The sequence below is a fragment of the Bufo gargarizans genome, chromosome 4 (assembly GCF_014858855.1).
Source record: "Bufo gargarizans isolate SCDJY-AF-19 chromosome 4, ASM1485885v1, whole genome shotgun sequence".
Lineage (NCBI taxonomy): Eukaryota > Metazoa > Chordata > Amphibia > Anura > Bufonidae > Bufo > Bufo gargarizans.
Window position 1 is genome coordinate 440,106,658 of NC_058083.1, and position 25,459 is coordinate 440,132,116.

General features: G+C 44.1%; 1 protein-coding gene across 1 annotated transcript in view; it reads right to left on the bottom strand.

Annotated features, from left to right (window-relative positions):
• Positions 1 to 25,459, bottom strand: part of IPCEF1 (interaction protein for cytohesin exchange factors 1) — a 493,239-nt gene that overhangs the window by 416,496 nt on the left and 51,284 nt on the right. The window lies entirely within an intron of this gene.

The window sequence follows — 25,459 nt, forward strand, 5'->3', positions numbered from 1 at the left end:
TGAATAAAAGTAACTTTAAGTCAAAATTTGCCAGGGGTATGAATAATTATAGGCAGCACTGTATATACTCCATATGTGCTCACTACTGACTATATACTATATAATGCATGTGTTCTCACTACTGACTATATATTGTAAGTGTTCTCACTACTGACTGTATACTATATATTGTAAGTGTCCTCACTACTGACTATGCTATATACACTGCCTGTCCAAAAATTAAGTCGCCACCTAGATTTAACTAAGCAAATAGTTATGAGCCTCCTATTGGATAATTACTGCATGGCGATTATCTTTCAGCTAGCAATAAGTCATTTAACCTTAACTGGTGCAATGAGTTGCTTCTCATTCCTTAAACAACCATGTCGAAAGACACATCTCGTGGTCGTGGAAAATATGTTAGCCTGTTTGAGAAGGGTCAAATCATTGGCATGCATCAAGCAGAGAAAACATCTAAGGAGGTTGCAGAAACTACTAAAATTGGGTTAAGAACTGTCCAACACATTATTAAAAACTGGAAGGATAGTGGGGACCCATCGTATTCGAGGAAGAAATGTGGCAGGAAAAAAATCCTGAATGATCGTGATCAACTTAAACGTTTGGTGAAATCAAATTAAAGAAAAACAGTACAACTCAGGGCTATGTTTAATAGTCAAAGTAAGAGCATTATCACATGCACAATGCAAAGGGAACTTAAGGGATTGGGACTGAACAGCCATGTAGCCATAAGAAAACCACTAATCAGTGAGGCAAACAAGAAGAAAAGGCTTCAATTTTCTAGGAAACATAAAGAATGGACTCTGGAGCAATGGAAGAAGATCATGTGGTCTTATGAGTCCAGATTTACCCTGTTCCAGTGTGATGGGCGCATCAGGGTAAGAAGAGAGGCAGATGAAGTGATTCTGCAATCATGCCTAGTGCCTTCTGTTCAAGCCTGTAAGGGCAGTGCTATGATCTGGGGTTGCTGTAGTTGGTCAGGTCTAGGTTCAGCAACAGTATGTGCTCCAAGAATGAGGTCAGCTGACTACTTGGAACATACTGAATGACCAGGTTATTCCATCAATGGATTTTTTTCTTCTCTGATGGCACGGGCATATTCCAAGATGACAATGCCAGGATTCATTGGGCTCAAATTCTGAAAGAGTGGTTCAGGGAGCATGAGACATCATTTTCACACATGGATTGGCCACCACAGAGTCCAGACCTTAACCCCATTGAGAATCATTGCAATGTGCTGGAGAAGGCTTTGCACAGCAGTCAGACTCTACAATCATCAATACAAGATCTTGTTGAAAAATGGAAATAAATCTTGTGACATTGCAGAAGCTTATCGAAACAATGCCACAGCGAATGTGTGCTGTAATCAAAGCTTAAAGGGAACCTGTCATGTGGATATTTGATTATAATCTAACTAATTATATACAATCATTAACTACTAAAAAGTGCCTTAGATGTATTCACTTACTGGTGTGACAGATTATTACCTCATAATATACACACAAAGATGCCGCATTCCACATGCTAATGAGCTGATTAGAGTCCGGCGTGATGTCATTGAGTCCAGCGTATATTTAATTCAGAGCTATAGCCACTCCCCTGCCCACCTGCTGCTAATTCCTATGGAAACAAACTGTCATTCAGCAGCAGGTGGGCGGGGAGAGTCAGGAGCTCATAAATATTCATGACCATCATTTTCAGCTAGAGCTTTTCAATACAAGATGTTGGCAGATTGACTGGGTCAATTAAATAAAGTGACCCAGCATTTTGCTAAGCGAATCAGTCACTTATTTATGTTGCCCTTAGTTAGGACACCATAAAACTGGTGACAGGTTCCCTTTAAGGTAGTCCAACTAAATATTAGTGTGTGACCTTTTTTTTGGTGGCAATTTTTTTTGGGACAGGCAGTGTAGTATATAATGCATGTGTCCTCACTACTAACTGTATACTATATAATGCATGTGTCCTCACTACCAACTATATACTATATACTGCATGCGTCCTCACTACTGACTATAAACCGTATGTGTCCTCATTATTGACTATGTACTATGTACTGTATGTGTCCTCACTACTGACTATATACTATATAATGCATGTGTCCTCACTAATGACTGTATACTATATACTGCATGCATCCTCACTACTGAGGATATACTATATACTGTATGTGTCCTCACTACCGGCTGTATAGTATATGCTGCATGTGTCCTCACTAGTGTTGAGCGAGCATGCTCTGCCGAACTGCTGTTCGGCTCGAGCATCGCTATACTCAGCACATGGCGGAACTTGGCCTAGTACCGCATGTGCTTGAGCGCCATGCTCGAGTCTTCTCCCTGGACGTTTTGTGGCTGCTATGCAGCCAATAAACGTGCAGGTAAGTACTGACCTCACTGTAATGCTGTGAACGCCAGTTCTGTGAGAAGATCTGGCAGACGCTCTTCTCTACCTCTTGTATGATGTTCTTTGTTTTGGTTTCAATTTCTCATCTCCTTTCCTTCTGCCAGGTGTCACTAATTTCGACTAATCTTCTTCCTTTATAATCCCTCCCATACTGCCTCACTTTGCGGTTTATACTACTTCATGGATGAGGTGTTCACTGCTGGAGGCTGCTTCTGCTGTTTGTTCAGATAAGTCTTTTACTTTGTTATGTTTCCTTGCTGGCTTAAATCTAGGTGACCCTGACTCCATCCATATTAAGTGCAGGGAGCCGGTGGTCGTGTCCCCTCACTATTATAGGGTTTTCAGGTGTCACACAGGATTAGGTACGCGGGCATGCAATCGTCTACCATATTGACCCTTGCATGTGCATAGCAGTCAGGGAGAGCTCTTAGGGTTTTATAGGGCTCACCTATAAGCTCCTTAGTTTGGGATCAAGCCAGTCGCTTGTTTATTTATAAGTTCCAGCTATCTGCTAACTTCACCCGTGACATTATAAACCGCCATAACCGTCTTAAGCATGGATCTGGTTTCAGCATTGATTGACCGCATGCAAGGTCTTTCGCTGGAGGTAGCAGAGCTCTGTAAAACTGTGTCTCAGTTTCAGGTGACCGATTCTGCTGGCGTTCATGGAGTTTGTTCCGAGCCTATGATCTCGCTCTCGGATACGTTCTCCGGGGGTAGTGAGAATTTTGTTTGCTTTAGAGAGGCTTGCAAACTCCATTTTCGCCTACTTCCCCATTCCTCTGGTGATGAGGAGCAGAGGGTGGGGATCATCATCTCGCTGCTCAGTGATAACGCTCAGTCTTGGGCCTTTTCGCTGCCGGTGGGGGCAAGGCCCCTCCAATCGGTGGATGAATTTTTTTGTAGCCCTGGTGCAGATATATGATGACCCGGATCGTATTGCTCTGGCTGAATCTAAACTGCATCTTTTATGCCAAGGTAAACAGTCCGCAGAGATATATTGTTCTGAATTTCGGAGTTGGGCAGCTTATAATGGTCGGAATGATGCTGCACTCCGAAGTCAATTTTGCCATAGTCTTTCGGAAAGATTTAAAGATGCATTTGTTTTTCATGAGAGACCAGCGTCGTTCGAGTCAGCCATGTCTCTAGCTGTTCGTATTGACAGGCGTCTTAGAGAGATAGAGGACACTACTGTTTCCTGTCATATTCAGCCCAAGGACAGTGGGGCTGTCTCATTCAGTGCACAGGGGTCTCAGTCTGTCTCAATCCCCTCTGAGGAGGAGGCCATGCAGCTGGGTTTTACTTGCCTCTGATAGTACAAACCGGATTCCCAAAAAGTTGGGACACTATACAAATCGTGAATAAAAACTGAATGCAATGATGTGGAGGTGCCAACTTCTAATATTTTATTCAGAATAGAACATAAATCACGGAACAAAAGTTTAAACTGAGAAAATGTACCATTTTAAGGGAAAAATATGTTGAATCAGAATTTCATGGTGTCAACAAATCCCAAAAAAGTTGGGACAAGGCCATTTTCACCACTGTGTGGCATCTCCCCTTCTTATTACAACACTCAAGAGATGTCTGGGGACTGAGGAGACCAGTTTCTCAAGTTTAGAAATAGGAATGCTCTCCCATTCTTGTCTAATACAGGCCTCTAACTGTTCAATCGTCTTGGGCCTTCTTTGTTGCACCTTCCTCTTTATGATGCGCCAAATGTTCTCTATAGGTGAAAGATCTGGACTGCAGACTGGCCATTTCAGTACCCGGATCCTTCTCCTACGCAGCCATGATGTTGTGATTGATGCAGAATGTGGTCTGGCATTATCTTGTTGAAAAATGCAGGGTCTTCCCTGAAAGAGATTACGTCTGGATGGGAGCATATGTTGTTCTAGAACCTGAATATATTTTTCTGCATTGATGGTGCCTTTCCAGACATGCAAGCTGCCCATGCCACACGCACTCATGCAACCCCATACCATCAGAGATGCAGGCTTCTGAACTGAGCGTTGATAACAACTTGGGTTGTCCTTGTCCTCTTTGGTCCGGATGACATGGCGTCCCAGATTTCCAAAGAGAACTTCGAATCGTGACTCGACTGACCACAGAACAGTCTTCCATTTTGCCACACTCCATTTTAAATGATCCCTGGCCCAGTGAAAACACCTGAGCTTGTGGATCTTGCTTAGAAATGGCTTCTTCTTTGCACTGTAGAGTTTCAGCTGGCAACGGCGGATGGCACGGTGGATTGTGTTCACTGACAATGGTTTCTGGAAGTATTCCTGAGCCCATTCTGTGATTTCCTTTACAGTAGCATTCCTGTTTGTGGTGCAGTGTCGTTTAAGGGCATCCAGTATGGTTTTACCGCCTTGACCCTTACGCACAGAGATTGTTCCAGATTCTCTGAATCTTCGGATGATGCTATGAACAGTTGATGATCATAGATGCAAAGTCTTAGCAATTTTTCGCTGGGTAACACCTTTCTCATATTGCTCCACTATCTTTCTGAGCAACATTGTGGGAATTGGTGATCCTCTACCCATCTTGGCTTCTGAGAGACACTGCCACTCTGAGAAGCTCTTTTTATACCCAATCATGTTGCCAATCGACCTAATTAGTGTTAATTGGTCTTCCAGCTCTTCGTTATGCTCAAATCAGCTTTTTCCAGCCTCTTATTGCTACTTGTCCCAACTTTTTTGGGATTTGTTGACACCGTGAAAATTTGAATCAACGTATTTTTCCTTTAAAATGATACATTTACTCGGATTAAACGTTTGATCTGTCATCTACGTTCTATTACAAATAAAATATGGACATTTGCCATCTCCGCATCATTGCATTCAGTTTTTATTCACAATTTGCTTAGTGTCCCAACTTTTTGGAATCCGGTTTGTAGATGATTCAGCTCTCAGAGGAAGGTTTGTTTCTGTTGTGGGGGTATAAATCATTTGGCTAATGTTTGCCCCTCTAGGAGATTCATGGCATTTTCTGAGGGTAATAAAAACAAAAAAAGACAAAAAAAACTCTAAAAACTTTCCATTTGCTACTATTGGCAAGGTTGATGCGGAAATTGAAAGTTTGCCGTTTGCTTGTAGTTCCCGTTTTCTCCTACCTGCCAGGGTGGCGCTAGACAGCAAGAACATTGTTTGTGAGATTTTTGTAGATAGTGGAGCAGCTGTCAATCTCATTAATAATCAATTTGCAACAACGCATGGTTTCGAGGTATGGACTTTGGAAAAGGATATACCTGTTTTTGCTATCGATTCCGCTGCACTTTCTCACAGATCGTTAAAGGGCATAGTTCACAATATCCGTTTGACTGTGGGTGACGCTCATGTTGAGGATATGTCATGTTTCGTCTTAAGCGGATTACCTACTTCTCTAGTGTTGGAGCTACCCTGGCTCACGAAACATAACCCCAACATTGATTGGCAAGCAAGGCAAATAAATGGTTGGAGTGAGTTTTGCAGAGAGAATTGCCTCACAATGATCTTTCAGAGGTTTCTACCAAGACTGTGCCATCTTTTCTCTCTGAATTTTTGGATGTGTTTTCCGAGAGTGGTGTCCAGGAGTTGCCCCCTCACTGGGAGTACGACTGCCCTATTAATCTCATCCCAGGCGCCAAGCTGCCAAAATCGTGACTATACAATCTCTCCCAACCTGAAAGAGTCGCTATGCGTACCTATATCTCTGAGAGCCTGAGAAAGGGACACATCCGACCCTCAAAGTCACCTGTTGCCGCAGTTTGTTTTTTTTGTTAAGAAAAAAGATGCTTCTTTAAGACCTTGTCTGGATTTCAGGGAGCTGAACTGTATCACGATTCGTGACCCATATCCGCTTCCTCTGATCCCGGACCTGTTTAATCAGATTGTTGGGGCTAACGTTTTTTCTAAGTTGGATTTAAGAGGGGCATACAACCTAGTCAAGGTCACGGAAGGGGACGAATGGAAGATGGCCTTCAAGACCCCTGAGGGTCATTTCGAGAATTTAGTTATGCCCTTTGGTTTGATGAATGCTCCGGCCGTCTTCCAACATTTTGCGAACAGCATTTTTTATCATTTAATGGGGAAATTTGTACTGGTGTATCTAGGTGACATTTTGATTTTTTCTCCTGATTTCAAGACTCATCGGGACCACCTATGTCAGGTCTTGCTGATTCTGCAGGAGAATAAATTATACGCTAAACTGGAAAAATGTGTGTTTTCTGTTCCTGAGATTCAATTTCTTGGTTTTCTTCTCTCCGCTTCTGGTTTTCGGATGGACCCTGAGAAGGTCTGCGCTGTGCTGATTGGGAGCTTCCTGAGAATCAGAAGGCGCTGATTGCAGTTTTTGGGTTTTGCCAATTATTACAGAAAGTTAATTTAGAATTATTCCTCTGTTGTTAAGCCACTCACTGATATGACTAAAAAGGGGGTGGATTTTTCCTTGTGGTCGGTAGATGCGCTTAAAGCCTTTTCTAGTATTAAAAAGAGTTTTGCTTCCGCTCCCATTTTGGTACAACCTGATGTCTCTCTACCTTTTATTGTTGAGGTGGATGATTCTGAGGTGGGTGTGGGTGCGGTCTTATCTCAGGGTCCCTCTCCTGCCAAATGGCGACCGTGTGCCTTTTTCTCAAGGAAACTATCCTCTGCAGAGAGAATTTACGATGTGGGAGATAGGGAGTTGTTGGACATCAAATTAGCTTTTGAGGAATGTCGCCATTGGTTAGAGGGAGCCAGACACCCTATTACCCTGTTTACCGACCATAAGAATCTGGCCTACTTGGAATCGGCCAAGCGTCTGAACCCGAGACAGGCCATATGGTCTTTGTTCTTTTCTAGGTTTAATTTTGTTGTTACGTTCCGTTCTGGGGTTAAAAATGTGAAGGCAGATGCCCTGTCACGTTGTTTTCTGGGAGGGGGGAACTTTAAAGACCCGGGTCCCATTTTGGCTGAAGGGGGGGTCTCTGCTCTTTATCCTGATTTGGAGGCAGAGGTTCAGGCAGCCAGCCTCGTTCCTGGGGAAGACTGTGATTCTGGTGGTAGTGGACCGTTTTAGCAAAATGGCACATTTTATTCCCTTTCCTGGGTTACCAAATGCTAAGATGCTGGCGCAAGCGTTTGTTGATCATATTGTTAAATTGCATGGCATTCCTTCAGACATCGTTTCTGATAGGGGCATGCAATTTGTTTCCAGATTCTGGAAGGCCTTCTGTTCTCGCTTGAGGGTTCGGTTGTCGTTCTTTTCTGCTTTTCACCCGCAGTCGAATGGTCAGACCGAACGCGTCAATCAGAATCTGGAGACATATCTGCGCTGCTTTGTGGCAGAGAATCAGGAGTATTGGTGTTCTTTTTTGTACCTTGCTGAGTTTGCTTTAAATAACCGTCGCAAGGAGTCCTCTGATAAGTCACAATTTTTTGGTGCATATTGGTTTCATCCGCAGTTTGGGACATTCTCTGGAGAGGGGTCTTCTGGTTTACCTGATGAGGAGAGATTTTCCTCGTCTTTGTCATTTATTTGGCAAAAGATTCAGGGTAATCTGAAGAGGATGAGTGAGAGATATAAGTGTGTGGCGGATAAGAGACGTGTGCCTGGTCCGGACCTGAATGTTGGTGATCTGGTGTGGTTGTCTACAAAGAATATCAAACTGAAGGTTCCCTCCTGGAAGTTGGGTCCTAAGTTTATTGGGCCTTACAAGATCTTGTCCGTCATCAATCCCATTGCCTTCAGCCTTGATCTCCCTCAGACTTGGAATGTTTCTCACAAGTCTCTATTAAAATCTTATGTCCAACCAACTGTAACCTCCTCTTTGCCTCCTCCTCTGATTATTGTTGATGGTAATCTTGAATTTCAGGTCTCTAGGATTGTGGATTCTCGCATTATCCACGGTTCTCTTCAGTACCTCGTTCATTAGGAGGGTTATGGTCCTCAGGAGAAGATGTGGGTCACAGTGGCAGACATTAAGGTCACTCGTCTCTTTAGGGCTTTCCATAGGTCTCATCCTGAGAAGGTGGGCTCTGAGTGTCCGGAGTTCACCCGTAGAGGGAGGGGTACTGTCACCGCCAGTTCTGTGAGAAGATCTGGCAGACGTTCTTCTCTACCTCTTTCCTTGCTGGCTTGATTCTAGGTGACCCTGACTCCTTCCGTTCATATTAAGTGCAGGGAGCCGGTGGTTGTGTCCCCTCACTATTATAGGGTTTTCAGGTGTCACACAGGATTAGGTACGCGGGCATGCAATCGTCTACCATACAGACCCTTGCATGTGCATAGCAGTCAGGGAGAGCTCTTAGGGTTTTATAGGGCTCACCTATGTGTTCCTTAGTTTGTGATCAAGCCAGGCGCCTGTTTATTTATATGTTCCAGCTATCTGCTAACTACTGGCATTGCAGTGATTGGCTGGCAGAAACACGTCATCGGGTGCTATATAGCACTCGATGACGCATGTTCGGCTCATTTGTAGTCAGGGAGAGCTGCGCTTAGGAAGAAACAGATAGTGTAGGGAGTGTGATTGCAAGATTCGCAATCTATTTAGTTGAAAAACATTTCAAAGACCCAAAAGTCCTTTTAAGGACTATTGTGTGAGGTGACAGCAATATAGTATACCCATCCAAAAAATTTTCCCATCATTTTCAATACTGCTTCCATAGAGGGTGTCTGCAGTAACTTGTGACATCTGTGCAATACCTTCTGTGTGTGAGGGCGGGAGATAGGAAAAATATAAATGCAAACAAGCATATTTTTCCATCATTTTCAATACTCTTTCTATAGAGGGTGTCCCCAGTGACTTGTGACATCTGTGCAATACCTTCTGTGTGTCAGTGCCAGAGATAGGAAAAATATAAGTGCAAACTAGTATATTTTTTCCATCATTTTCAATACTTTTTCTATAGAGGGTGTCTGCAGTGACTTGTGACATATGTGCAATAGAAGAAGGTGTGTCAGGGACAGAGATAGGAAAAATATAAGTGAAATCTATTTTCCTTTTTCCTTTTTTTAAGTACTTTTTCATATACTTCTTGCTGTGAACTGTGGCATCCGTGCCACATCTTGTGTGTCAAGCGTGCATATAACCCTTTAATATGAAGAAGGCTTGCATTAAGGGACGGGGAAGTGGCCGTGATGCTAATGGTTCACGCAGAGGCCAAAAACAATCATCCACATTACCTAACTTCTTGCCCCAGTTTGCAGGGCGTCGCAGGACAAAACTCTTGAAGTCAGACCAGTGTGATCAGGTGATCGATTGGATTGCAGCAGATAATGCTTCCAGTCGGTTAAGCACCACCCTGTGTTTCACCAAGTCCAGTCTCAGTAGCCAAGAGTCTGGTCAACAGAATCCTCACCCTGATCCTCCTTCCTCCCACCATGGAGAGTCTTTGCAAACAAGTGATCCCACACTTGGAATATTCTGAGGAGCTCTTTTCATCGCCATTACATTGATTTGGCCCTCTCGTCAAGCACGCCTGAAGAGGGCCATGAGATCTTGTGCCCTGATTCCCAACCTTTTTAGCATCCACAAGAACATGACGGTGGGGAACGGCAATTAGTGTTTAATGAGGTGGATGATGATGTGACACAGTTGCCAATGAGTCAACTGCAATTACTGTCTCAAGAGGTTAATGAAGATAATGAGACACAGTTGTCAATCACTGAGGTTGTGGTTAGGTCAACAAGTCAAGAGGATGATCAGAGTGAGGAAGTGGAAGAGGAGGTGGTGGATGATGAGGTCACTGACCCAACCTGGGAAGGTGGAAAGCCGAGCAAGGACAGCAGTACAGGCCACAATGTCCGCCACATGGCACCCAAGCACCATAATAAGTGGGCCGAATGCCGGGGTCCACAATCTGTGTATGTGGGTCACACCACTGCCTCCTCTTCCCCTGTGGTACGTGCTGGCCAATCGCCTGTCGAAGGTGCAGCGAGGATGCCTCCCGCCCTGCACCTGGACCTTCGCAAGCACCATCAGCGACCACATCCACTTCCCTGTCATAGCGCAGCGTCCATATGTCATTACCCCAGGCATTTGAACACAATCGCAAATACCCAGCCACCCACCCACAGGTGATAGCACTAAATGCGCACCTTTCAAAATTACTGGCCCTGGAAATGTTGCTATTTAGGCTTGTGAACACTGAAGCCTTCCGCAGCCTGATGATGGCGGCCGCCCCGCAGTACTCTGTCCCCAGCCGCCACTATTTTTCAAGTTGTGCAGTGCCTGCCTTACACCAACATGTGTCCCGAAACGTCACACAAGCCCTGACCAACGCAGTTACTGGGAAGGTCCACTTAACCATGGACACATGGACAAGTGCATTTGGCCAGGGACACTACATTTTCCTGACGGCACACTGGGTGAACATTGTGGAGGCCGGGAGCGAGTCGTACCCTGGGATGGCACAGGTGCTACCAACGTTGAGGATTGCGAGCCCTAATTCCATCAGGGTTTCCGCCAGCACCTATGTTAGTGGTTCCAACCCCCACTTCTCCGCCTCCTCCTCCACTTCCACCTCCGAATTATCCGCGTGCATCACCAGTCAGCCGGTAGCTGGAAGCAGTGTAGCACTGCAGCTGGGAATTGTCAACAGGCCGTGCTGAAGCTGATATGCTTAGGGGACAAACAGCACACAGCAGCAGAGCTGTTGCAGGGGATAAGGAACCAGGCTGAGCTGTGGCTCTTGCCACTCAACCTACAACCAGGCATGGTTGTGTGTGATAATGGCCATAACTTGGTGGCGGCTTTGGACCTTGGCAAGTTCCCACACATCCCATGCCTAGCCCACGTCTTAAACTTAGTGGTTCAGTGGTTTCTCAAAACCTACCCCAATTTGCCTGAGCTACTGGTGAAGGTGCACCGTGTATGTGCACATTTCCGCAAGTCATCGACAGCTTCAGCAGGTCTGTCAACACTGCAGTAGCGCTTTAACTTACCAGCTCACCAGCTGTTGTGTGACGTAAGCACACACTAGAACTCGATGTTCCACATGTTGGCCAGGCTTTGTGAGCAGCAGAGGGCAGTAGTGGAATACCAGCTGCAACATGGTAATCACCTTTCCAGTCAGCTTCCGCTAATCAGAAGCGATGAGTGGGCATGGATGTCTGACCTCTGTGAGGTTTTAAGAAACTTTGAGGAATCAACACAGATGGTGAGCGGCAATATTATCAGCGTAACCATCCCTCTTCTGTGTCTACTCAAACGCTTGCTGCTCACAATTAAGGACGACGTTGCATGTGGAAGAGGTGGAAATGGGGGAAGAAGACATTACACAGGATGATAACCAGACCACCCTGTGTCCGTCTTCTCAGTGCGAATTGGACGATGAAGAGGAGGAGGAGCAGGAGACGGTTACCTCTGCTACAGAGGGTAGTACACATGGAAGTTTAATTCCAGATGTTCAGCGTGGGTGGGCAGAAGAGGAGTAAGAGGATGAGGATATGAACAGTCATCCTCCCGATGACGACAGCGAAGTCTTGCCTGTTGGTACTCTGGCACACATGGCTGACTTCATGTTAGGCTGCCTTTCCTGTGACCGTGCGTTATACGCATTTTAGACAGCAAAGATTACTGGGTATTCACCCTTCTCGACCCCGGCTACAAAGAGAATTTCTCATCTCTCCTTCCTCAGGGGGAGAGGATGAGCAAAACGGTGCAATATCAGAAGGTCCTTGTTGAAAAATTGCTCCAAAAATTTCCATATGACAACGCTGGCGGCAGAGTCCGTACTTCCTTTGACAACCGAGGAGGGGAGACAAGAGGAACACACAGCAGTTCCAACAGAGGCAGGGCAACACTCTCCAAGGCCTGGGACAGTTTCATGACACCCCGCCAGCACCCTCACCCTGATGCGTGGCCTAGTGTCACAAGGAGAGAAAAGTTTTGGAAGATGGTGAAGGAGTATGTAGCAGACCATGTCAGCATCCTCAGTGATCCCTCAGTGCCTTACTACTACTCGGTGTCCAAGCTGGACATGTAGCATGAACTGGCACTCTATGCCTTGGAGGTGCTGGCCTACCCTGCCGCCAGCGTTTTGTCTGAGCGAGTATTTAGTGCTGCTGGTGGCATTATAACAGATAAGCGTATCCGCCTGTCAACTGAAAATGCTGATAGGTTGACTCTTATAAAAATTAAGAAGGCTTGGATTGCCCCAGACTTCTGAACTCCATCAAAGGAAAGCGGATGATCAAAGGCACTTTAAATGTGCTGTTTAATGTACTCAATACACTGTATTCCCATGCACCCCTTCCACCACAAAAAAGGATATATGGTTAAATCTTCCTTTTCTCATCCTCCTCCTCCTTCCATCATATCAACATGCTTATTCGTCGCATATAATGCCCTCGCATATAATGTTTTACAGGGTCAGCTCACCTGCAGGCCCTCGCATATAATGTTTTACAGGGTCAGCTCACCTGCAGGCCCTTGCATATAATGTTTTACAGGGTCAGCTCACCTGCAGGCACTTGCATATAATGTTTTATAGGGTCAACTCAACTGCAGGCCCTCGCATATAATGTTTTACAGGGTCAGCTCATCTGTAGGCCCTCGCATATAATGTTTTACAGGGTCAGCTCAAAAGCAGGCCCTCGCATATAATATTTTACAGGGTCAGCTCACCTTCTCATGATGACAGCGAAGTCTTGCCTGTTGGCACTCTGGCACACATGGCTGACTTCATGTTAGGCTTCCTTTCCCACAACCCGCGCGTTATACACATTTTAGACAACACGGATTACTGGTTGTTCACCCTTCTTGACCCCCACTACAAAGAGAACTTCTCATCTCGCATTCCTCTGGTGGCGAGGACAAGCAGAACGGTGCAATTCCAGAAGGTCCTTGTTGAAAAATTGCTCCAAAGTTGATAGGGCAGACATCCAAATGGATCGTTGCCTTCACGGGGACATGTGATCGCCTAGAAGTTATCTAGAGTCAACAAAGCGGCAGCAGACCCTCACCTGCAAGTCCAGTCTCAGTAGCCAAGAGTCCTCACCATGACGGCACACTGGGTGAACATTGTGGAGGCCGGGATCAAGTCGGCTGCTGGCACCAGACTTGCCCCCCAATAGATCATTATTAACGGAAAGTGTACTCATTCCAATACCAGGGCCTCTTGTTATTTATCGTCACTACCTCCCTTAGTCGGGAGTGGGTAATTGCCGCGCGCCTGCTGCCTTCCTTGGACGCTTGTGCTTTAATAACTTGACCCACCCTCTCTGGGTGGTTCACAATTAGGAAAAAAAGGGGCAAGGCAACAACAGACAATCAGATTTCAGCCATTGACCTCCCTTGGATGTGGTAGCCATTTCTCAGACTCCCTCTCCAGCATCGAACCCTGATTCCCCATTACCCATGATCACCGTGGTAGGCGCAGAAAAGAAGATCGAAAGTTGATAAGGCAGACATCCGAATAGATCGTCACCATCACAGGGACGTGCAATCGCCCAGAGGTTATCTAGAGTCACCAATGCGGCAGCAGGCCCTCTTCCCTAATGTTTTAGATGATCAGATCAGCAGGCTCTTGCTCCAAATGTTTTTGAGGTTCACCAGCAGGCCATCAATCATAATTTTTCAAGGGTGTGCATGATGCCCTCCTTTATGTGTAACAAAGGGTGTTTTGGAGCGTCGGTTCCTTGTAATTTTTGGCACCCCTTTTACTTAGTGCATAGGCTTTATGAGTGTGGGAGTCCCACTACCTGAACTATTGTACCACAATGTGAATGAGGCCCACTTGCACTTTATATACAAGTAAATATAAAGGAAAGAACGTTTCTTAACAATTTTTCCTCTAAAATAGTTTTTTTTCTCGGTTTTGTGCGTATTATTGTCAGTCTGTAAAAGTGGCGTACTACTCGGACAACATGGTTCCCATCAGCGACCTGGGAGTTCAAGATGCATCGAGACATCCTCCCCATGCTGTTCCCGAACCATTTCGGTGGTGTTTCCAGCAATTTCTGACCTTTTCCTATGAACCAAGCACCCTCCCCTCTTCAGAGCAGGGGGTACCTGGTTTAATGGTCGGGTTCTCCCATTGACTTCCATTATACAGAATCCCGATGTGTTCAGCCAGAGCACCCCAGCACTTTGGTGCTCGATCAACACTAGTCCTCACTACTGACTGTATACTATATAATGCATGTGTCCTCACTACTGACTATATAATATGTACTACATATGTCCTCACTACTGACTGTATACTATATACTGCATGTGTCCTCACTACCGACTGTATACTTACTTTATACTGCATGTGATCTCACTACTCAGTGTATACTATATACTGCATGTGTCCTCACTACTGACTGTATACTATATACTGCATGTGTCCTCACTACTGACTGTATACTGTATACTGCATGTGTCCTCACTACTGACTGTATACTTACTATATACTTCATGTGTCCTCACTACTGACTGTATACTATATACTGCATGTGTCCTCACTACTGACTGTATGCTATATACTGCATGTGTCCTCACTACTGACTATATAATATATACTGTATGTGTCCTCACTACTGACTGTATACTGTATACTGCATGTGTCCTCACTACTGACTGTATACTTACTATATACTTCATGTGTCCTCACTACTGACTGTATACTATATACTGCATGTGTCCTCACTACTGACTGTATGCTATATACTGCATGTGTCCTCACTACTGACTGTATGCTATATACTGCATGTGTCCTCACTACTGACTATATAATATATACTGTATGTGTCCTCACTACTGACTGTATACTGTATACTGCATGTGTCCTCACTACTGACTGTATACTTACTATATACTTCATGTGTCCTCACTACTGACTGTATACTATATACTGCATGTGTCCTCACTACTGACTGTATACTATATAATGCATGTGTCCTCACTACTGACTATATAATATGTACTACATATGTCCTCACTACTGACTGTATACTATATACTGCATGTGTCCTCACTACCGACTGTATACTTACTTTATACTGCATGTGATCTCACTACTCAGTGTATACTATATACTGCATGTGTCCTCACTACTGACTGTATACTATATACTGCATGTGTCCTCACTACTGACTGTATACTGTATACTGCATGTGTCCTCACTACTGACTGTATACTTACTATATACTTCATGTGTCCTCACTACTGACTGTATACTATATACTGCATGTGTCCTCACTACTGACTGTATGCTATATACTGCATGTGTCCTCACTGCTGACTATATAATATACAGTATACTGTATGTGTCCTCACTACTGACTGTATACTGTATACTGCATCTGTCCTCACTACTGACTGTATGATATATACTTAGGGTTGACACCTTTCCCAACAAAAAATACCTGCCAAGTTAAGCCACACCCCAAAGGGTGTGGGGCTGTGGGGGCTTGGCTTAACACAGGGTGTTAAGTCGCTGTCATAATGTGGATCCCAATTATTTTACTGCCCCCAGTAATATTAATGTTCCCATTAGTGCCGCCCAAGATTAATAATGCCCCCATTAGTGACCCCCAGCATTAATAATGCCCCCATTAGTGCCCCAGTATTAGTAATGCCGCCATTAGCGCTGCCCAGAATTAATACTGTCCCTATTAGTGCCCCAAGTAATAGTAATGCCCCCATTAGTGCACCCCAGAATTAATATCCCCCATTAGTGCGCCCGAGTAAGAATGATGCCCCTATTAGTGCTAGCAGTAACAATAATGCCCCTATTAGTGCCCCCCAGGAAGAATAATGCCCCCCCCCCCATTAGTGGCTCCAGGAAGAATAATATCCCTATTAGTGCCCCCAATAATAATAATGCCCCCAGTAAGAATAATGCCCCTATTAGTGTCCCCAGGAAGAATAATGCCCCCTTCTCTGCTTCTGCCCAAAAATAAAAAAAGCACTCACCTCCTCCATTTGCTTGCGTTGTGATGGACACTCACTGCTGACTGGATGTGCAGGACAGGACCTGCGCTCCAGCGTGATGACGTCTCACAGGTCCTGTCCTGCACATCCAGTCAGCACCACGAGCAAGTGGCGGAGATGAGTGCATTTTTTTTAAAATTAACACAAGGGGGAGTAGGAGAGAGGTAAAGGCTGCACTAATGAGCTCTCCGCAATATGCTCTCTCACAGTAGTTATGCCCACATTGTGCCCCCTCACAGTTCTAATGCCCTCTTTGTGCCCCCTTCACAGTAATAATCCCCATTGTGCCCCTTCACTGTAATAATCCCCATCGTGCCCCTTTCATAGTAATAATCCCTATTGTGTCCCCTTCGGAGCAATAATTCCCATTGTGTTCCTTTCATAGTAATAATCCCCATTGTGCCCCCTTTATAGTAATAATGGCCACTGTGCCCCATTCATAGTAATAATGCCTATTGTGCCCCCTCTACAGTAATAATGCCCATTGTGCTCCCTTAATAGTAGTAATGCCCACTGAGCTAGTAATGCCCTCTGTTCCCCCTCCATAGTAGAAATACCTATTGCGCCCCCCTTCACAGTAATAATGCCCACTGTGCCCCCTTCACAGTAATAATGCCCACTGCGCCCCCTTAATTGTAGTAATGCACTCTGGCTCTGTGCCCTCTCCATAGTAGAAATGCCCATTGTGCCCCTTCACAATAGTAATGCCCTTTGTGCCCCCTCCATAGTAGTGATGCCCGCTGTGCCCCCTCCATAGTAATATAGTCCTCTGTACCCCCTCCATAGTAATAAAGTCTGATCTACCGCTGGCAAACAGCACGATCTACCACTGGCAAACAGCACGATCTACTGCTGGCAAACTGTGATTTTTTATAAGCCTGCTTAAAAATCTGGGTTCCCCAATGAATTATTATTTGCTCGTTCATTGGGTAATAGGCGGAAGTATTACACTGACGGATCATTGATAATGAGCGGAAAAAATGTATAAGGCTGGCACTCAAATATGTGAAATCAATAGGAAATGGCTATTTATTAAATAAAAACACAATTCAATACACAATCAATTGATAAAATATACGATATGAATTAATAGGAAATGCACAATATAAAATACGCAATTTGCGCACACACTGTCCTCCTTGGAATAGTCTTCTAGTTAAAATGCATTAGCATTTTAACTAGAAGACTATTCCAAGGAGGACACCATTTGATCACTATTCATCTCTCAACAGATACATCTTGAGCCTCTTGGGGAGTATCTGAGAATACCCCCAAGATTGTAGCCTACAGTGTGTGCGCATACAAATTGCGGTCTTTTAATATTGCGTATTTTATATTGTGCATTTCCTATTAATTCATATCGTATATTTTATCAATTGATTGTGTATTGAATTGTGTTTTTATTTAATAAATAGCCATTTCCTATTGATTTCACATATTTTGGTGCCAGCCTTATACATTTTTTCCACTATTTACCTTTTGACTGATTGGGTGAGCAGTCTTTAGGCTAGAGCACCAGGTCCGTTTGGAAAAGGTAGTGAGCTATCCACTATTGTCTTACTCATTGATAATGAGCGTTCCTACTATCAGCCAGTGTAATAAAGGCCTTAGGCCTCTTTCACACTGGCGAGATTTCCACGCGGGTGCAATGCGTGAGGTGAACGCATTGTACCCGCACTGAATCTGGACCCATTCACTCCAATGGGGCTGTGCACATGAGCGGTGATTTTCACGCATCACTTGTGCGTTGCGTGAAAAAATTGCAGCATACTCTATTTTGTGCGTTTTTCACGCAATGCAGGCCCCATAGAAGTGATTGGGACTGCGTGAAAATCGCAAGCATCCGCGAGCAAGTTTTCACACATGGTTGTTAGGAGATGATCGGGATGGGGACCCGATCATTATTATTTTCCCTTATAACATGGTCATAAGGGAAAATAATAGCATTCGTAATACAGAATGCTCAGTAAAATAGGGCTGGAGGGGTTAAAAAAAAATAATAATAATTTAACTCACCTTAATCCACTTGTTCGTGCAGCCGCCATCTCTTCTTTCTTTTTTGCTGTGCAGGAGGAAAAGGACCTGTGGTGATGTCACTGCGCTCATCACATGATCCGTCACATGATCCATCATCATGGTGGTGGATCATGTGATGGACCATGTGATGAGCGCAGTGATGTCATCAAAGGTCCTTTACCCAGGTCCTGAAGAAAGAAGGAAGAAGAGAAGCTGGTCTGCGCGAACAAGTGGATTAAGGTGAGTTAAATTATTTTTTTAAATCCCTCCAGCCCTATTTTGCTATGCATTCTGTATTGAGAATGCTATTATTTTCCCTTATAGACATGTTATAAGGGAAAATAATACAATCTACACAACACCTAACCCAAGCCCGAACTTCTGTGAAGAAGTTTGGGTTTCGGTACCAAACATGCCAATTTTTCTCACGCCCGTGCAAAACGCATTAAAATGTTTTGCACTCGCGAGGAAAAATCATGCATTTTCCCGCGACGCACCCGCATCTTATCCGGCCCAAATCCATGACGCCCATGTGAAAGAGGCCTTAGAGTGTGCTTTATATGTATGTCATTGCGGAACCTGTTGTTTAAGTTATTTAAGTTTTTTTGATTTATTGCTTTTTCTTAATCTTGTAGTTTAGTATTATAGGCACTTTGACAGGCAGCTTCTGAGATTGTAGCACCCTTTTTTCTGCATTTACTAGAAATCACTTTAGATCCCTGAGCACTAGTGAGTTCTTTATCTTATTTTCATATTTGATATATAAGTGGGTGGGGGATTGTATGGCAAGCGTGCAATCTTCACTAGCTGCAGGAGTGGGGGTTGCAAAAGAGGGGGTATCACAGGGAACTAGATAGGTTGGGGCCTGTTCAAATATTTCCTATGGGGACCAGTCATTTCTAGTCACACTACTGCCCAATGATTTTGTCTTACATCTGTTAATACTATAAACTAGTCAATAATCAATAATTACGTAGACAATAACAGTTATTATTCTTTAGACAATGACAAACTGAGTTCAAATGAGCCCTTCGGCATCGTCAACTAACACACTAAATCTTATTATCCTAATCTTTTATTATCCTCCTACTCCATTTGATAATCTTGCACTGTAACTTGTCACTTGCAAAGTGAAAAGGCTTAAATTACTGTACATCAAAAGTTCTGCTGTCAGAATTTTAATAGAGGTATGGAACCTTCAATTTTTTTTTCCTGGTTAAGTAAGTAATTAAGTAATTAGATGTCATTTCCAAGACACCTACTGTCTTCTTACACAATTTTTAATTATGAAAAATTAGAAATTAATTTATTTGAAATGATAAGATTAAGAAACGTAAAGGGAGTGTCCCATAATGGCTTTAATGGGAATAACCCACAGTAAGTGCTGCCTGGGGAGGCAGAGTTACGGAAATGGCTGAACCGTTGGTGCCCTGCTGTTTACGTAATTCCCATAGCAGTTAATGGGAGCTACACAAACAGTGTAGCACAGTAAGCTATGTTGTTTTCATAACTTCTGCTTGAGTGTCCATTATTCACTACTATGGGAAGTTTCTGAGACAGTGGAGTCCCGGATGCTCAGCTGCTTCCATAATTCCAGCCAGCCGGGCCAGTTTACACTGTGAGTAACTTACATGTGGGCCATGAAAGGCTAAAATGGAACAACCCTGTTTTGAATTGTATTTTCATTAGAGATGAGCAAATTGATTCTAAGCAAATTGAATTAATTACGAATTTCACAAAAATTCATCAAACAAATCAAAAGTTTTGGTGCCCAGCACCATTTTACTGTGAATATTGATGATAAAACCAGGAGGAAGGATAAAGATCAAGAATCACATGACACTGAGATGAAATTGGGAGTGGGTGGAGGGCTTGCCCTAACTGGCTCAGAGGCTGACACAGCCTGATTAGTCAGTCAGGGAATAGTATGCAGTCAGGTTCTTGTGCTCAGAAAAAAGAAACACCATCCTGCTCAACTTGTGACCAGAAAGGATGTCTTGTGGATGTGTCTGATAAAAGCTATTACAGACACAAGCTGTTAATCTAGTGTGGTAGAGACTACATATAATTTGAGTAAAGGAAGAGTATAGGGAGATATAATTGGGAATGTTTTAAAGTTTGATCAGGGAAAGCATATAGAAAAATAATATAAGAAAAGTGTCTTAAAGGGGTTGTCTGTTTTTTACTATTGATGACTGATCCTCAGAAAAGGTCATCAATATCAGATCAGCGGGGGTCCAAATCCTGACATCCCCGCTGATCAGCTGTTTGAAGAGAAGGCAACACTGCCTTCTCTTCTCTGTTTACCTGCTTGCCGTAACAATTGTAGAAATGAGCAGGTGTAATTTCAAGTATGGCACCCCATTCACTTCTTTGGGACAGCTCTGTCTGTTCCTGAGGATAGGTCATTAATAGTAAAAAGCAGACAACCCCTTTAACTTGCTGGCTCTCACAGAAACTTGGCTTCAACATTCTGATACTGCGTCACTGTATCCTATGGTGGGCTACACTTTTCTCATACCCTCAGACCTGATAACAGGCACGGTGGAGTAGGCATACTACTTTCTCCACAGTGCACTTTTCAATTAATTCCTGCTATAACCTCTCCTACATTCCATTATTTTGAGGTTCACATCATCAGACTTCTGTGAGTGGCTGATGTCTATCTTCACCCCCCCCCCCCCTCCCCTGCTTGGCCTCCTCACTTCCTATCATCCAAATTACCAACTCTTATTTTGACGATTTTTGCATCACCATTGATGATCCTAACTCCCCATCAGCTTCTCACTTTCTTTCTATGGCCTTCTCTCTCGGCTTCTCACAGCTTACTTCCTCTGCCATGCAAATCCAGTATTTTTCTGCCTCTGCTCAATCTCTCAAATCAACACACCATTAACCCCCAGCAACTCGTCAACAACCTACAGTTATGTCTGGCCTCAATCTCTCCCCTCTTTTGTATGGATCTAGCTGCCAATCATTATAACCATATTCTCAAAACCACCATGAATGAAGCAGTTCCAGTTACAATCCAATGTAGAACACGGTTAACCTGGCACACACATGAAGCATGTTTTCTCCAGCCTTGCTCTAGGTGTTCTGAACACTTATGGAGAAAATCACGAATATCTACAGATTTTCCTAATTATAAATTTATGCTTGCTTAATACCTACAACTTGGACCTCCACATTGCCAAACAGAACTTCTTCACCTCTCTCATCTCCTCACTCTCAAATAACCCAAATAATTTCTTGAGTTTTATTTCCTCATTTGACCCTATAACAGAAGAAGTCTCAAGGCTTCTCTCTTCTTCTTGACCCACGAACTGCAACAGTGATCCTTTCCCCTCACACCTCCTCCAGTCACTTTGCCTGGCTGTCATTACTAACTTAACTACAATATTTAACCTTTCTCTCTCTGTTCTGATACCTTTCCCTCTTCTTTCAAACATTGTTATAACCCCACTACTAAAAAATAAAATATCTTGACCCAACCTGTGCTGCTACTGTAACTACTGACCTGTTTACAAGCTCCTCTCCAGGGGCAGATTGGCCATAGACCTTACAGGGAAATTTCCCGGTGGGCAGATGCCCAGGGGGCCGCCGGCCAGTGGAAGTTTTTGGGGATGTATTTTGTGATGAACTGTGGTATTTGGCTCTGTTGGGGGGGTATAATGTGCCACAATATGGTATTGCTGGCCCTGCCTTCAATCAATTTGGACCCAACTACAAAACAGAGCTACTTTTAGTCTTTTTTCCAGGGCTACTTTAAGGTCCCAATCCGCCCCTGTTCCCCTTCATCTCTAAACTCCTTGAACATTTTGTCTACTCTCCCTTAATATGCTATTTTTCTGCAAACTCTCTTCTTGACCCCTATAATGTGACTTTTGCCTGCTCCACTCTATAGAAACTGCCCTTACCAAAGCGTCTAACAGTCTCCTGATGACAAAAAGCAATGGCAACTTTTCTCTACTGATTCTTCTGGATCTCTCTGCAGTATTTGATATGGTAGACCACAAACTCCTCCTCGCCATGCTCCACTCAACTGGCCTTAAGGACACTGCTCTCTTCTGGTTCTCTTCCTATTTCTCTGGCCACTCCTTTAGTGTATCATTTGCTGGCACTACTTCTCCTCTTCCTCTTGATGTTGGGGTTCATCAGGGTTCCGTCTTGTAGTATGGGAAGTTTGGGGGAAATCGGTTAACATTTAAGTTGTTTTACCGTATGTACATTAAGCCACATTAAGCTCCCCAAAAAACAAGCTTAATGTCATTTATTTGCCTTGTGGGTAGCCAAAATCGGATAGGTTTGGAAAGCTGAGATCTTAGGTTGTGCAAAGTTTCAAGGCAATTAATTGAGGTTTAGGCACATTATGGTACATTAAGCTACATTAAGCCATTTTCACATTAAATGTTTTAGGACAAGCATGTCAAACTCAAAGGCTAACATGGGCCAAAAAAACAAAATTTAAGTTTATGTGGGCCGCATCCCAAAAAAAACCCATTTTTTTACAATATAATGCAGACGGATCCGTTCTGAACGGATCCACTGTTTGCATTATATGAGCGGATCCGTCTCAGACGGATCCGCTCTGAACGTAAGTGTGAAAGTAGCCTTAGGGGCGAGAACCTGGGATCTTTCATCCCTTGTCCTATTCAGCTCTATCAGGGTGAATAGGACTTCACACTGTCCCTGCTGCTCTGTGCCTTGTGCACACAGCATCAGGGATGTTACCATGGCAACCAGGGCTTCTGTAGCGTCCTGGCTGCCATGGTAACTGATCGGAGCCCCAGGCTTACACAGCTGGGGCTCCGATCAGAAGCTGCCACTGCACCACCAATGAGGGGGAGGGGAGAGGTACCTGTGGCCACTGCCACCAATGATTTTAATACTGGGGGGGTTGAGAGGGGCTGGGGCACTGTGCCACCAATGATTTTAATGGGATGGGGGGTTGAGGGGGGGGGGGGGGCACACTGCACTACCAATGATAAATTACCCCTTTATACAGGAGGCTGGTACTGGCAGATCAGCAGTTAACCCCTCAGGTGCGGCACCTAAGGGGTTAACTGCCTCTGATCGCAGCTCCCTGTCAGCGGCAGGGTGCCGGCAATGAGATTCTGCTGCCGGCACCCGCCTCCTGTATTGCGTTAAAGACTGACTTTCACTATCAGGCCACACAGAGCGCCCTTCAGTCTGTCCTAAATGCAGCAGTCAGACTCATCTATCTGCCCACCCACTACACTAATGTGCCCGTCATTTCACTGTATTGGTCCCTATTCGCTTCAATATTTTTTATTAATGATCTTGTAGAAGGCTTGCACAGTAAAATATCTGTGTAAAGTAATTAACAGAACAAAGGACAGTATACTGCTACAGATGGATCAGGACAGATCAGAGGCTTGGGCAGAGAAGTGGCCGATGAGGTTTAACACTGACAAATGTAAGGTTATGCACATGGGAAGGAATAATGCTAGTCAGCCGCAGGCTAGAACTGAATGGGCCCCACTGCCCATACTCTAATGCCTCTATACTTGTGTCATGCAGGATAGCAGGAAACTTGGATGACATTACATGTTGTAATGTCACCCAGCTCTCCTACTGTACTGCATATCACATGTGCAGAGACGTTGGAATAGTTTGGGAAAGCTGAATATAACCCAAGTTCCCAAGCTCAGACGTGGGACTTCATGCACAGCTTGTTGTTGGTGGTAGTAGTTGCACTTGTAACCATGTTGGTAGCAGTCGGGGCAGTGATAGCGACAGTGCCACTTGGGGAAAACAGTGAACAGGGAATCAGGAGGGGAGCCAAGAAGCATACAGTGACATATCACAGTCTGATAAAAGTGTCAGGGACAGTAAAGACAATTGATAACAATTGTGTGTTGGACAGGACTTAGAATCTGGATTGAGATGCTGAGGAGGAGGTGATATCAGAGGAGGAGGGTGGTAAAGAGAAATAAGGAGCAGAGGTAACAAACGACCAGAACCTCCCTGCTTCTATTATGGTCAGCTCTGTGCCAGTATCTCCCATCTGGCAGTTTTTCTCCACAGTGCCGGAAGGTAAAAGCATTGCTGTGTGCAAGATCTGGTGGATGAAAATAAGCCTTGGTCATTCGAATACAAACATAAGCACAAAAACTCTATTGGAGCACATAAAGCAGCATCACCAGTTCCCGTGGGAAAACAGAAATGGCTGCTAGTTTGCTCAACAAGATCTCAAAGGCTATGTACACCTTTGTGGGCAATTTGTTTTATCATTGCATTGTAATCATTTTCAGCTAAAATAAAAAAATATATTGGTCTTTATTAAAAATATGGAATACTTTTTTAGTACAGAGCTGAGATCTAGTAGCACTCTTTTGATTTGATGTCTTTTCTGTCAGACTAGGAGCTCCTTACCTCTGCTCTCTGACCTCCTAAGCACTCATAGCTCAATTCTTATCTTACTGATAAGAATAGAATGTGGCTTAAATAAGTGTTTATGACCTCTCAGTAGTTTAAAGACAAGGTTTATTAGATAACCAGTACAAAGTACCAGTCACACAGCTAGAAAAACAGTTAACACTTTGTGACTGAACGGGTCAATATTTTTAATAAAGGTCAATTGAAAAAAAAAATTGGCCAAAAATGAGTAAAATGCAATCATAAAACTAAAATTGCTTCCAAAGATGTACATAGACTTTAAGGTCTCATTTGCGGCAGCCAGGCAGCATGCACGTGCAGTGCAGTGTCCTTGTCATCATCAATTACTGCTTCTCCCACTCAGACTACACCTCCTCCTAATCTGCTTAGTTGTCAGCCAAATGTGTGGCGAGGAAATAACTGTACACAATCCGCTGGTGCGCAAGCTTAAATTCCACCTGGACAAGTTGCTAGTGGTGCAAATGTTGCCATAACACCTAATGAAGTCTGTTGCCTCCAGGGAAATGATGGTGTATGCTCAACCTTGCTGGGAAAATACCTAGCCAGCATTATTTCTTCATAAAAACCATCCATGCCATGTATTCTCATAGTGCAGAGGACATGAAGCAGCTGTTATGGGCTGGAACAGTACACGTTTTTCACAGCCCACTGGGTCAGTGTTTTTCACGGCATCAGTAAGGCAGCACCGCAGCAACAAGGGCAGGTCTTATTGCCACATTTGTCTGGTTCCCACACCAG